The sequence below is a fragment of the Helianthus annuus genome, chromosome 11 (assembly GCF_002127325.2).
Source record: "Helianthus annuus cultivar XRQ/B chromosome 11, HanXRQr2.0-SUNRISE, whole genome shotgun sequence".
Lineage (NCBI taxonomy): Eukaryota > Viridiplantae > Streptophyta > Magnoliopsida > Asterales > Asteraceae > Helianthus > Helianthus annuus.
The window spans coordinates 164,613,118-164,621,952 of NC_035443.2; the positions used below are offsets into that span (position 1 = coordinate 164,613,118).

At 35.9% G+C, this 8,835-nt stretch overlaps 1 long non-coding RNA gene across 1 annotated transcript; it reads left to right on the forward strand.

Moving 5' to 3' along the window:
- The first annotated feature begins 4,428 nt into the window (after positions 1 to 4,428).
- LOC110884779 lies at positions 4,429 to 8,628 on the forward strand. Its single transcript, XR_004872753.1, has 6 exons — positions 4,429 to 4,729; positions 4,891 to 4,995; positions 5,145 to 5,217; positions 8,050 to 8,230; positions 8,310 to 8,441; positions 8,536 to 8,628. It is a non-coding gene; the product is annotated as an uncharacterized LOC110884779 (long non-coding RNA).
- Positions 8,629 to 8,835: the final 207 nt, after the last annotated feature.

Consider the following 8,835-nt stretch of genomic DNA (forward strand, 5'->3'; position numbering starts at 1 on the left):
TTGGATACGAAAACCTAAAGTTTCAATCACTAATAGGCTTCTTACCGGTAGTAAGCTAGATTAGTCCCTTGTCATGGTTGTCCCTTTAAGTTTCATGAGAGTAGGTTTGATAAGTGTTTTTATAGAAAATGAGTGAAAAGAGATGTCTATCTAGGGGTAACATGTTTTTAATTGCATATGCTACATGTCGTTAACCTTTTTACCCTTTCTTGGTGAGATCTTGAGCCTGTAGACGGATAGGATACATTATATGGATTCATTTGTTGAGTACAAGCTACGTGTTATTCTGTGTTAGAACTTGTATGATTCGATACATGCTGAGACTGTGGGTTTGACATGTGCACATATATGATAAAGGCATTAGGATTTCCCTTTACACCTTTGTGTTTGTGTTTCTCTTGTGTTGGTCACCAATTTCCCTTAGTAGCCCTGTTGAGCCTAACTACCTTTCGTTTGTTCCCCCATTATCTATTGTGAAAAACCGACCGTGATGATATTGTTATGAAAAAAAAAATGAAAAGAAAAAAAAAAGAGAAAAGAAAGAAAAAAAAAGTATTATTATGTTCGTGTTAAATAAATGGGTCGAAAATCACCCAAAGTGTTAGTAGTATTGTGAATAAGTTGTCATGGTTTGGTATATTCGTTGTGTTCGCCATATAAATACAAAAAAACCAAAAATATTTTCCTACCTTTACCCTAAGCCCAAAACCTGAAAGTCCTTTTGATCTGTGCCTTGTTAGATAATACGGTGGAGGTGTGATTGTCATACAAGCCTATGATTACAAGATTTCATGTTTGCTTATTGAGTGTTTATATACTAGCACATTACACGCTAGTCCAAATATTAACCCGAGAGGAGAGTATATTGTGAGGGGTGTGTAGCATGTGTTAATTGTAAACATGTTAGTTTTAGATAGACAAGTCTTGAGTTTTGAAATTGCATCATTTACTTGTCAGACTGTCAATCTCGATTGTGTCAGTCTATGGGATGGGTATGACTTGGGACTGAACAGGTTGAATCGGTTAGGGAGTTTAGAGGTGTTGTTGCCATGGTGACTAGTTCTAGTTGGTTTGCTTGGGGACAAGCAAAGGCAAGTGTGGGAATGTGATGGAGAGGGTGAAGCCCGAGCTTTAGAGTGTCTAAATATAATGATTTATGTGTATTTGATGTGTTTATTTGCTTGGGATGAAGTGACTACGAGAATTTGGTGTTTTGCAGGTAACGTACGTAAATCGGTGCATTTACGAGGGTTAAAGATGAAAGTGTGAGCATAGGATGTGATGTTGCAGCTCAAGAATGAGTTTCGAAGCTTATTCGGGTGATATAAAGGCTCACGAGTGGAAGAAGTGTGAAAAAGTGAAGTTCAGGGGCTGATTGGCACTTTATTGAAAGTTATTTTATATTTAATTGTGCAAGAAATTGGAAGAAATAAAGTTGAGGGGCCATTCGGTAATTTATGAAAGTTGTGTGGAGCCTTTATGTTCAAGAATCAAGAAAGATTATAAGTCTAGGGGCCATGTGGTACTTATTTGGAAGTTATGTGGGCTTATATATTAAAGGAGATTGAAGACATAAAGTATAGGGACTAAATTGTCATTTGGTGAAAGTGTGAAAGAAAGAAGAGAAATGGGGGAATTGGTTCGATCGTAGCTTACGAGTGTACTTTCGTAGCTTACGAGTTGTGATGGCATGGATGGTATTGGGACAGAACTTTTAAACTGTAAGCTACAGGTTTCAACTTGTAGCTTACAAGTTATCATATGCAGCAAGTCAGATACGACCGTAGCTTACGAGTTCAGACTCGTAGCTTACGGTTTGGGCCAATATGTGAACAGAGTTTTAAAACTGTAAGCTACGAGTTCAGACTCGTAGCTTACGACCCGGTAAAGTGAAAAAACGTGAATTAAGGCCTTTAAGGTATAAATTAGGGTTTCCAAAGGGGGGAATCATTATCAATCATACACAATCAATCCTAGGCTTCAAGATACTCAAGATTCAAGGTTTCTTCCATCCAATTCCATCAAGATTCTCAATTCCATCACTGAATCAACCATGATTTCTTCATCAATTCAAGCTTTTGAAGATTCTTCGTGCGAGATGAGCGGCTAAACTTTTTATGGTTTCCTCCGGATGGAGGGTTTTTGTAAGTTAATGAATATTATGTGTTGATACAATCGTATAACTCGGTGATCTAAGCATTCGATGCTTTTCACCATTGATTTGATTTCTTGATTGTAAACAATTGCATTTATTTAAACCTTAATTTCTAAGCATTCAGTTCCCGAGAGTTCTAGTAATTGGGATATATTTGACATGGGGTTAGGGTTTGTAAATTGTAATTGATAATCATTCGATAACATCTCGTTATGTATTGACCGGAGTACTTAGTCGTTGATTATCACAATTAGTTAATCAGGTTTAACACCTATGTCTATGTAGGTAACGATTAAACACATAGTTGAAGTTAACTGGAAAACCTGAAATCTGGAGGAACCATCTTTTCTTCCATTGATTTAAAACACAATTTTTATTCGTTAATTTAGCTATTTCTCAAAATCAAACAAACCGATTTTCTAATTCTGTAGTAGTTAATTGAAACTTTTCATTACAACACTTTCCACAATCCTCCTCTGGTTCGATATCCGACTTACTCTAGCTACTAGTTTATTTCGGTTTTTGCATGTCCTTAACGACAGACAGCAATAGGCTCAGAAAGTGTGTATTAACCGGTTGAATTTCTAGCGCCTTCACAGATTTACAACACCACACTTCTAGCATCATAGCCAACGAACACATCAACCTCTAATAACCATGTCATTAAGTATTCGTATTTGTATATTATCAATTTGCATCAATCAACACTCATAACATGGATGTGAGACACCTCACCACGCCAACTGTCTGCAACACATTATCAGAAATAAGACCTCAAAATGAAGCCAAATCCGAATAAAACCAAGACTTAAAAACCCACAAAAGAAAATAACTTGCAAGGCCATTCATACAAACACAAGATGCACAATAAAGCATTAATGTGTGAGGTGCAACCATGAGAAGCACAAATATGTTGCAAACTGACAGTGCATAAATAAGCATAACTAGAAACAAAAAATTGTTACAAAAAGCCAAAGTTTTATCATTTGAGACAGCTAAAACACATGCAAAAAACAATAGTTTAAGGTTGTATGCACAAACAACCATAACTCCCAACAAAACATTTAAACAACAAAGCTTAAAGGTTTAGAAAGGTTTAGGATGACAGCAACATATAATACCAAGCCAAATCCTAACCAGCATCACAACCGTGGCTCTCGCTAAACCAATAGGTCAGCTTCATCAGACCAAACGTTCAACAATCGAGCAGTACCACACGACATAATAATTTTTTTAGACAGTTAGGCTAATCAAGGTGTTATCACCCAATAACAACACAAGAGGACTACTTTACAACATGAAAATTACTTTAGGTCAGCTTCATCTTCATGAAGCCAAACGTTCACCAATCGAGCAGTACCACACGACATAATATTTTTTTAGACAGCTAGGCCAATCAAGGTGTTATCACCCAACAACAACATAAGAGGACTACTTTACAACATAAAAATTACTTTACAGGCCTAAATAGCCATAACGAAAATTAAAGCAACCTTAAAACAAACCTCATAAGCAATAAACGGTTGCAATCTAAGTTGTCAAGCCAAGTCTAAAGAAACATCGTAGCTGACGATCTCCGACGAGCCACTAGTAATCGTGATCGAACCAACAAACTAATATCCCAAAGACCTACAAAAGAGCAAAACCTTCACAGACTCAAAACCGACAACCGAACATAGTGCAAAACTCAAACTTAATAAAAACGTAGACCAAAATCATTAGAAGGTCTCATCCAAATTTCCAATAACACAAGCTAACCAAAACCTTAGATAAACAACAACATCATACATGAGATAATGAGACCTCAATGAACAAAAAAACACATGCACCGACAAATCCTTCGTCCCAACACAAAAACCAAACGTAAAAGTCAGAACAGAAAGGCCGACGCATAAGTCTTCTTCTTTAATGACGCCGTAACATCAAAAGAAAAACAAACTGAAGACAAGAGAACCAACAATCTACCTTTAAAAGACACAAAGGTCATCGGTCGGAGCAAATCCGACGATCATAGATGGCAGACGGAAGCCAAACGATGGAGCCTAGTCGGTGGTATATATATCTATACTACTTTAATAAACATATGTGAAGGACAAGATGGTAATTGAACAAGGTGTTGAAAAAACATTTAATGCACAATGTACAACTGTTAAGGCACAAGAAAACACAAACTTTTTACCCTTCAACTGATTCATCATCAACCGTCCATTTCTTGCAATTTTTCACATGGATCACAATCTGAACCGCTGATATTCACTTCACACGGATTGCCCTTTCCATTCCCTCCTCTCTCTCACAACTCACATCAACTTTATCAGATCAACTTTCTCCTTCCTTTCTCTCTCTTTCTCTCAGATCTAGATCGGAAGTGTTTGAACCACCAGTGGAGGAAACTAGGGTTTCGTCGTCCGTGATGAAAGATGTCTGGAGTGCTGATGGTTTGAGATGAAATCAGATGATGAAAACACACAGGGTTGAACACTGATTTGAAGAAACCCTAACTGAAGGTTTCGTCAGGTCATATCTGCTGTGGTTTCTTTCGGCTTTTCTTCCACATCAACGATTAGCAAAAAGGTAATCAAACCCTAAAATGTCTAAGGGTTTAGAGTATCACACTCCCCATCTCATTAAGGAAGCTTTAAGCCAGCACCTTTTTATCTCTCAAGAAACTTAAGCGTTAGTTTACTGATCGTTTATTATTGTTGTTTTTACCAATTTTTATTTTGTGTTGTCAGCTGCAGTTCAACCAGGGGAAAATATATGTTGTATGGTGGGTTGGAGAGGTGGGGAGTCAACTGATGATGGTGAAACTACATAGGGTCAAGTACCCTGTGTTATTGGTAAGTAAAAGTTTAATGGGCTTATAAAAATAAGATTAATTCTTGTTTTTGTTTAAAAAATATAATGATGAACTCTTTTTGGTCAATATTATTGAATTTATATGTGGATTTTCTACATTGTAATAATATGTGGATTTTCTACATTGCAGGGATTCTAATGGGGCCTCTGGTGTGGAAGAAGAAGTTACAAAAGTAATAATAAGAGCATTCCTGGATGAGAAAGTGAGATTTTTTTACATGTTTGGTTTATTTTCTATCGATGAACACTATGACATGTGATGATTTTTTTGGTTCAGGCCTTGGCTAACACAATTAATCACACACAACTCTTGAATAAAAGAAAACAAACCAGAAGAGAATTTTGCTAATGAAATAAAATAGTATGCGAGATAGAAGACAAAATGCTTTCTGGTTACTTTATTGATTATCCAACAGATTATAGCCCATTTGCTTAGGAATGGGTCGATTTGGGTTGTGTTCTATCGATGAACGCACTTTCTGTTTGATTGATTCGTTTATCTGTCTGCGTGATTTCTCGAATGTTCTCTTTTAGATGTTTGTATGTCACGGCCCCCGACCCACCCTGGCCGGAATCGGGTGCCGCGAGCAGTCCCGTGGTACCGGTGATTATTTTTATTTTGAAAAACATTGCAGCGAAAATTTCATCAGGACCGTGAGTTAGGAAAAATATCAGAGTTTAGAAACACCGGATTTTATTTATTAAATAGATGGGATAAACCCATATTTTACAAAGGTAGCTTTTAATATAAAAACGATATTTCTTAATTTGATTTAATTAAAATAAGCCACTTCTTGAAGTCCTTCAGTGCTGGATCTAATCCTTACTCCAATCTACTGTAATTACCTGAAACGCGTTTTAAAAAGGTTTTGTCAGCGGGAAATACTGAGTGAATCATTCTGTTTTCTAAAACGACCCGTTAGTTATAATTTACAGTATTAAGAGCGATTACAATGTTTCTATCAACCAATTATCAAGAATGGGTATTTGTCACTCGATTCATTTCTGTGACTGTGGTCATACCACTATTGGGTCTCGTTGCCCAAATAGTGACGGTGTACTCACACAGAGTAATAATAACTCACATAGAGTAATATTCACTCACATAGAGTGATAATAACAGTAATGTGCACAATTACCCCACATACCAGTTGTAATTTGGTGACTACAAAGACTTAATCCCTGTAATTATAACCTTTGAAAATAACTTGGAGTTTTGTAATACTTACTCACAAACGGTGAGAAAACAGTTTAAAAAGAAGAATGACTCACATTGCAGATTAACGAGCAAATAGATAAGCCTACTGATTAGCCTTGATTATACCAAGTTTAACACAATGCACACACAGGCAGGTTAGTAACTAATACAGCAGTTACGAAAATTCACGAGATTAAACCTTCACAACGATTAATTAGTGCAATACTTGATAATTCAGTCGGATTCACAACGAATAACAGAGCATAGTCCGAATTCGAACAGCACTCTAATATTCAAGTCGAAATCACGACGAATAATCAAAGTACAAGCTCAATTGAGCAGCACCCGGACTATCGTTGGATAGTTATAATCGATCGGACGTTGAATCGTAATAGCGATCGAGTTATTACCCTGATTGCGGCAGCGTTTCGTGATTGTGTGTGTGTGATTATAGTATAATAGAATGGAATACGTATTTGTGTAAAACCTAAATCAAACCTCAACGATAGTCACGAGATTCGAACCTTAACGAACTTCACAAAGTGTAGTCTTATTCAGACAGTACTTTGGCATCCGTTTAACGAACTCACAAAGTATAGTACTTTGGATTCCGTTTAACGAACTCACAAAGTATAATACTTTGGATTCCGTTAGTTGGTTCCTGAATCGACCGAACAGAATATCGTATCGGTGATTATTGGTTAGAACACCAACGTATAGAGAGAAGAAGAGAAATGAGCAAAGAAAAATGAATCCTAAGCTTCCTATTTATAGTAAGCAGGCAAGCAAGCACCTCAACATCATTTCTGTCGATGTGGGATAGTGACGTGCTTGCTAGCTAGCTTGACGTGCTAGCTAGCTAGCTTAGTTATTTTATTTCAGCTGCTTAACTCGTTTTTCTTGTATAACTTTTAAAATATAACGTTTTATAAAACGACGAATATGTCTTTAGAATGAGCATATTTTTATCTACGTTTTAACCTAAGTTTCATTAAAAACGGAGTAAGGGAAATAAAATAATATATTTAATTATTAATATTAAACGTTCTTATACGACCCCATATATATCTATTTTTAATAAACCTTACTTAGCTTGATTAATCTTGTTAGCTTAATTAATATTGATTAACTGATTAATTAATCATACTAAACTTAATTAGGGTTTCCTTATTGCATAATTATCATACTAAATATTAATTTTAGTGAGGGTTGTTACATTGTAGAACCTTGTGATTTGTTTTAAGATGCAACTAAGCCTATGATTTGAAAATTTCAGTAGTCAGATGAACCTATTACCAGCTTATTCATGTGGATTCTGAAGTTAATGTATCTCTTTCGGCTGTTTGGATGAACCGTTTCATCTGTTTTAAGATGCAATTTTAGCTGATGATTTAAAATTTGATGCATTTCAAACTGTGAGATTTAGTTAACTCCGTGAATCATTTGGTAGTATGTTCATCTGACTACTGTTGTTTGCATCAATTAATTTTGATTTTGAAGTTTATATCTATCGTCATAGTTTTCAAATAGTTCTGGATTCCCTAAACGAAAAATGAATCTGATTTGAGAATGTGATATTATTTTTTGAATATGCAAATACCTGTTTGTCTAATATTTGCATTCAAAGTATCTACATAAAGGCTGCAATGGATGTGTAGTCAGTAGTAATTAGGTATGGTATAACACTAGAACCCAACAGGATGTGTAGTCAGTAGTCATTAAGCTCTCTTTTTCATTTGTATTTTATGTTTTTATCATTGTAAGATAAACATAATATGAATAAATTCATTTATAACAATTGTTGGCTCTATGTGTTCTTTAGGGTCTGACATGGCAGCCACATCAGCAAGTGCGTTCTCAATCAGATCAACCATATCCCATGGCTCGAAAGCTAGCCCGCTTTCACAGTCGAAGACATGTGGCATGAATATCAGTTTCAACTCTCAAAACAATATCAAGAGTTTCACAGGCCTCACGTCATCCTTCTTAGCCAAGGAAAAACAAACGCTTTTGATGAGGTATAATACGGCTTCTGGTTTGTCTCCGTTTTTCCTCACTGATTTCTTTTGATCTTTTGACATTCTTGAAATATACTAGCTTTATAGTTGATGATACAAACGGTGAAACGCAAGATGATGACATCACCAGCGAAGATAGCGAGTCAGATGATGCCGATGATCATTTCGATCCCGTTTGTGCGATATGTGATAATGGTGGCAGGCTTACATGGTACTACTTTTTTACTTCACGTCTTCATTTCGTTTGGATGATATCATATGTATTGTTTCGTTTAATTATTCTTTTAAATATTTATTCTTTGCAGAGTCAAAACGAATATAAATGTGAAAATTGTCAGTATAGTCTGCACCAGTACTTTGTCTGTGGTGAACTAGGGTCTTCTGATAAATCTGCAAATACAGAGGTATGTAATACTCGAGAAAATATATTTTCATCATCATTTTTTCCAATGATATTAAGCAATTATCTATTCGTATCATTGTGTAGGTTTTTCGTTGTAGATCCGCAACGTGTGGCCACTTTTATCACCCGAAATGCGTAGTCTTATTCAGACAGTACTTTGGCATCCGTTTAACGAACTCACAAAGTATAGTACTTTGGATTC